The sequence below is a fragment of the Monodon monoceros genome, unplaced genomic scaffold (genome assembly GCF_005190385.1).
Source record: "Monodon monoceros isolate NGI ecotype Baffin Bay Population unplaced genomic scaffold, NGI_Narwhal_1 Super_Scaffold_8, whole genome shotgun sequence".
NCBI lineage: Eukaryota > Metazoa > Chordata > Mammalia > Artiodactyla > Monodontidae > Monodon > Monodon monoceros.
The window spans coordinates 47,497,901-47,505,054 of NW_021703785.1; positions in this window are offsets into that span (position 1 = coordinate 47,497,901).

Consider the following 7,154-nt stretch of genomic DNA (forward strand, 5'->3'; position numbering starts at 1 on the left):
AGACCACTCTTTTCTCTGTACCTACTGCCAATCAGATTTTCTTTGGAAAATAAATCCGTATGTCATCAGACAAGTGACTCATATAAATTATAAGCTTGATATATTAAGACTGCATTTCTATTTCCTTATCAGGATACCAAATTTGGGATACCTTATGAGTATATATTAATATGCAATGATAGTGCCATTCCCAGTTCTAAGCAATAAGGAAAAACAGTGGGAAAAGATAAAAATCATTGCCTCATTGAGTGAGGATACATCCTAGTTGGCCAAGTGATAATTTAGCTAAATAAGTATAACAGTTATCTGCATAATTATGCCAAAAGAAGGTACTTTAAACATTTACTATCACACAATTTCTGTGGGTCACAAATTCAGGTGCAGCTATTCAGGGTGCTTCTGACTCAGGATCTCTCATAAAGTTGTTATCAACATCTCACTCCTAGCCGCAGTCAGAATATCCACTAGTAAGCTCCCTCACATGACTATTGGCTGTTGGTTGGAAACATTATTCCTTGCCATATGAGCCTGATCATTGGGTGACTCACAAAATAGCAGTTGCTTCCCTCAAAGACATGGAAGTCACCATTTTGGGGGAAACAACCTAAGAAGCCGCATCCCATTTATTATATTTTCTTTGTTAGAAATGAGTCAATAAGTCCCGCCCACATTTAAAGGAGAGGTGGGCTTCCCTGGTGACGCAGTGGTTGAGAGTCTGCCTGCCGATGCAGGGGACACGGGTTCGTGCCCCAGTCTGGGAGGAGCCCGCATGCTGCGGAGCGGCTGGACCCATGAGCCATGGCCGCTGAGCCTGCGCGTCTGGAGCCTGTGCTCCGCGACGGGAGAGGCCACAGCAGTGAGAGGCCCGTGTACTGCAAAAATAATAATAATAATAATAATTTTTAAAAAAATTAAAAAAATAAAGGAGAGGCGATTACACAGGGGCATGAGTACAAGGAGGTGGGGCTCTTTGGGGGCCATTTTAGCGGCTACTTCCTGTAATAGGTAAATGAATAGTGATAAGGACTAAGGAGAAAAGTTATGCAGAGAAGAAGGTAAGTTTCCAGGGAAAGTTGAAATTTTAGATAGGATGAGAAGACAGCACTGACAAAGAAATTTGACACAAGTAAAGGGTGATGACACATGTGAATATGCGAGGCAAGATCATTCAAGACTGAGAAAATGGTAAATAAAGAAATCTTGATATGTAACAAATCAGTAACGAGAAAATTAAAATTAGCACATACTGAGAAAGTTATAATTGGCTGTCTCACTCATTAGGCTAGGATAACAGACAAGGTCAGCTCAAAGTTAACATGAAACAATATGTATCTGAGGATATGCTACAGCTGTAAAGTGTCATAACAATCACCTCCTTTAGTGACTACTGATATCTTAATCGCTGAGAAACTCTGTCTCCTGAAAATCATACCATCAGAACGTTGTGGTTTGAAACAATATAACTAAGAATTAAACATGCCACTCTTGCCTGGATATCTATGTCATTTGGTATAGAGTCCAGCCTCAATTTTCAATCCAGGTCCAGAGATGCAGATAATAGTTTTCTGGACACAACATTCCACATTTAAATTAACTTTGTCATTTCCATGGAAACAGGATCCTGGGTCCACTTTCCAATCCAGACCTCACGTTGACCCTGTTACACAAAGCCCAGCTCTGTTTTTAGCCTATCAAACACTGTTTCAATTAGACTTCACCTACATGCCACCTGTCCCAAATCCTATAACAACTGTCTTTTCTCCTTGGTGGAAACATGCTTTTGTCCCCCCAATGTACAGTCTTTCTCACTAAGATAGGTCTATAAGCTTGACTTTGGGGGACTACAAGCTTGCTCTCATTGGTCTTAGATTGATTGGGCTGGAAAAGTAAGGCATGTTGAGAGAACGAAGAAGAGGCAGTTAGCAGAGGAGGACAGAGAAATACATTTTTTCCTCCCTCAGGGTAACAAAGGGTCTACTCAAATGGAGGATACTATTATATTGCTGGCATTGCATCACTAATATCATTAATTTAATTGGCGATAATTGAACAAACTAATTGAATAACATGGTTGGAGATATTTTGGATGGATAATAATAAATTTTCAGTCTTGGATACATGGTGGGATTGAAGTTAATTTAATGTGCTATTTGCTTTCTGGAGGAAGGTTCTACACTGCCCACTTTGGGAACCAGGGTAATACCTATGAAGCAGTTGTTTGTGTTTTGAAAGTAGCTGATGGAAATAAGAGTAGAATAGCCAAGATAGACTTCTGTTCTTTTTCTCCCGAAGGGGATCACTAAACCCTGGATGGCCAAAATTTGTGACTAGCAGGTAAAAGTATTTAATACTGAGTATGGATGTGGGCATGGATACTTACTCTGAGTAGTATTTCTGGTAGCTTGTCTTTGTTTTGATTTTCTGAGTGGGTGCAGCAATCTAGTACCAGCTGTGAGCACATGGCTGTCCCACCCAATCCCTACTGGGGCCAAGCAACAGTTTTGGGTAAGGGTGTCTGTAAAGAAAATTAAAACTTGCCCTCAGGAGCTCTGTTTCAAAGTTTAACCTTTTTGGAGGGTGAGTTGGGCAAAGCATGTTACCAAGTCCATTTGGATACATAACTTACCCATATAACCAACCTAAAATTTACCAATAATACAATGTCTCATAATAATTATTATTCCATTTATTTAGCTCCAGTGTCTACCTCTAAAGTGATTGTGAATTTATGTGGAATGCATATTATGGATGGATACTATAAAGCTTCAACAGTCTGCACTAGCTACCATCCTATTTTTTGGTTCTCCACCTTATCCAAACCTCTGGACAATATTATCTACATTTGCTATCTACACTTTCTCATTTTTCTAGCAAGTTATTCTAATCTGACTTTCATTACCAAAACTCTACTGAAGCCCTTTTAAAGTTTACAGTGATCTCCATGTTGCTAAACGTTCAACATTTGGAACGTTTTACCATTATCTCTTTCATGATATGCTTTTTTCCCTTAGCTTCTACATACTTCCCATCAACATGTCTCCACTTTTTAATTGATATTTCATCCTTTACTCCACCTGTAAAATCTAAGACCTGAGGAGCTCAACTTTGGTTTTCAGTCCTTGTCTTCTTCTGTGCTTCCTATAGAGAACCTCATCTACTCTTATGATCTTAATCTTAAATGTAGTTCACACACACACACACACACACACACACACACACACACAACGGTTCCCAAGATATTTTGTCCAGACATCATGTGTTTCATAAGCTCCTTCAGACCCAAAATCAATGAAGCATCTACTTACCACCTTTATCTAGATAACTAACATGTACCTCAGGTTTATGATTTCAAACTTTACTGCCTTCATCCCCTCCAAAGCTGCTCATGTTTAGTTTTCCCTTTCGTATTAAATAGTGTTCCAGTCCATTCATATCTTCCATTTTAAACCCAACAGTCATCTTTTCCTTGTTACCTTCCATAATGTCCCACCACCCCACATACATTTAATCCTTGTGCATAGATTCTATAAACTCACTTCAAACTGCCATCATCTCTATCTTGAAAAAAATGCAGTAAACACTTATCAGATCTCTCTTCAATGATTCTTATTTCCCTCCAAACAATTCTATTCTATAGGCTCGAATTTTTCTGATCTAATATGATTATATTTCTATCCATATGATAATTTTTAAGCCTGTACCTTTTAACCTTATAACCCATTTTTCACAAATTAGAGTGACTTTTTTTTTTAATGGAAATAAGTCACGCCATTCTCTCCTCAAAATCATCCCATAACATCCCACTATGAAAGGACACTTTTTAATAATTTTAGCATTGGACTTACAGATTGTGTAAGAAAGCACAACTTTTCTTTTCATCCTCAATTTCATCCACTACTCAATCTCTACCCTATGCTCCAGTAACTGGACTGCTCATCATTGCCATAAATAAGTCATGTCATTTCTAGGGCTGTTTTTCAGAACATCTGTTCTCCTATCTCAATTAAAAAATCTAAGCCAAGTACTTCAAGGTCTAAGTCAAATGACAACTCTTTGATAAAGTCTTTTTTCTTCTTCCCTTCTGGTCTTTCATGATCTCTTTGTGGATACATTTTATAGCACATGTAATTTATAAATAGACGAGTACGTATCTACCTTTTCTCATTATTTTAGACTGCCAGACTTCTAAGACTTATTAACCATATCCCCAGTTCCTAGCACATGGTTCCTAGTTCAAAGGGAATAGTTTAGAACTGATGACTGAATCACATTGAGATAATACTAATTATCTACTAATAAGTGATTGATAAAGTTAGGTAATTTAGCCTTGAGATTTTGTATTCATTAAATACCATTTTCAACTCTTTTCTCTGTCTTACTTTGAATATTTATGCCCCAAAATGCTTCTGTTGTAAATAAGTAACAAAAATATATTTTGCCCACAGGTTAGACAACAGCCATGAAATCATTTTCATAGATTTTTGAATTTATTAAATAGTGTAACTACCATTAGTACAGAAGAAAGTTGTAATAGTGCTGTTTATTTTCTGCATAGGCAAAATATGCTGAAGTTTGGGAATTAGTCTCTGCTACTTAGTACCATGGTAAACATGATGTCAAGTTGTACATGAATAAGGCATAGATTTCTTAGAATTCAAGAAATAAGCATGTGATATTGTTAATATTAATATGTTATTTTTAGTCCCAGTAGAATTTCTAACCATGTCACTTAGTCTGCAGCATATGGCTGAACAGACCTAACACACTTTCCTTCCTGTGGCCACAAATTCCCATTCCCTAGTTCTGCACAGCATATAGAGAAACTGCACATCTCCAACTCATTACCTAAATAAACCGGCTTTACTTAAGAAACTGGAGGAATAGCTCTATAACACATAGACTGGTTAACATTCATAGGTTGCACAATCATGACTATGGTAATGAAATGAAACAAAATAAGAAAAACAAATAAATTATGCATTTACACCCGTTAAAAGTTTAATAACGAAAATATGATGCTCTATGGTGAGCCACAAGAAAAGAGAAAATCTGAACAGTTAGAAAAACGAGACTTCCCCATCATTAAATAGCCTGAGGGCTGTACTTAAAATATGTCACTTAACCAGTGCCTTACTGCTTGAAGTGCCTTACTGCTAAGGCACCTGAAGTGCCTTACTGCTTAATCACATAATGGTCTCAGTCTGTATGGAACACAGCCCATTGCCGACCCAGCTCATCTTTATTTTTCTCTCTCTCTCAGTCTCCATTTTCTTCTTCTTCTTATTTTTTTTTTTTGGTAATCTCTCTTATCCTAACATGTGTGACTTAACCCCCAATATACATACACAATTCCCCCAAAGTGATTCCTTGTAAGGCTTGTTCAAAATATGATTTGTGAGAGAGATTTTGATTTTACAACAGTAAGCTGAATTCTGAGGAAAAAGTAAGAAAACCCTCCTCCACAAGGATTTCGTTCAGCCCACTTTTAAACTTGATCCATAATTTGATCAAATGCTCTTGGGCACTATTAAATAGTAATAATGAACTTCACCTAAAGCCCTTAGTAATTTTGTTCCACATCTCCTTCTCTAATTATCCACTATTCCCTATTTATTACTACTTCATTCTCTGCCTCAGGCTGTCTAAAAATACTAAGAATGATAAATTAAACAATACATTTGGCACTAAGTTAACCTGTGGGGAGGGTTATAATTTAATGGGTTGTCTTCTGAATTAATTATTTCTGAATTATTTAATTGCAGTTTCTAAACAAATTTCTTAGAATATGTGATATTAGAACTTGCAGTATATTTCTCATAAAATTATTATGGCAAAATCACAGGTTATTATAATTATCTATTTCAGTTTAATTTTATGGTAATTTTACTACACATATATACAGGTTTACTGATTATATTTTTACAACAAGTATTGTCTTCTACAGAAGTTTAACAATATTTTCCTTAATATCTTGCCAGTACAGACATTAAATTGTTGACATTTTGAAATCAGTGCCTTTTTTCCCCCTAAGTAACAATAACCATTGACTTTTATATTAAAGTCTTATGAGTCTCACTATATTTATAGTTTTTTAGATTAAGTACTACTTTAGAGAAGTTGGTGATACATTGTACACTATTTACTTAAACCCCTCAGTCTCGTTAAAGTTCTGTGATAATCAATTTCAGATTCTCTGAGCTAAAAATCTCATTTTATCAGGAGAAACCGTCATTTAGAAGAATCCACATTGCAAAATGACAAGCAGGCTATTTGTGGTGTGAAATTTAACCCATAAAGCTGAACTCTTATGAAAGTTTCTTACAATGCCAATAAACAAAAACTTCTCAACCATTCATCAGTAGTCAGCAGGTCTAGAAGTGGAACAGCTCAGCTGGTCTTAACCTCTGAATTTTCCCCAATTAATTACCTACTACATCCAGCCCACAAAAGTATTCTCAGATTCTATGTAAGAGTGGTTGTAGTGTTGATCCAAAGCTCTTTACAACCTCCTTTAATACTTTGATCTACTGGACAGATGCTTTTTAATACTTTAAAATGCTCAGTGGTATAAAGAAAGTTTGCATGAAGTACTAGGATATTATTCAACTGTAAAGTCTTAAATTTCCAAAGTATATCAGGTCCTTTAATATATAAAAAATATATATAATATATATATATATAAATTATATATTTTTTTCTTTCACATATTGTTCAATCTTAACTACAGAAGGACTAAGCTCATTAGGTGCTGTTAACCATAGACTAATTTTATTCTTAACACTTAGAATAAAATAGCTCCTGAATCTCTCAAAAATACCAATGATATAACTGTCTCAGAAAGAAATATTTAGGAAGGTAAATGCATTTCAAAAGGAAAGTATAATTCTTATACAGTACAGGTAGGAAGTATAAATTGCTACATGGTCTTTGGAATACTATTTGACACTATCAAATTTAAACATGCATACACCCAAATGACTCAACAGTTTTGTAAATGGATACACAAGTTCACCAACAGAATTGACAAGAATATTCATAGAAAAAATATTGTATAAAATCCACAAAGTGGTAATAAAGATCAATAGTAAATTGGAAAAAAAATATAAATTGCAGCATCTACATACAGTGGGGAAATTATGTAGTGACAAAAACTA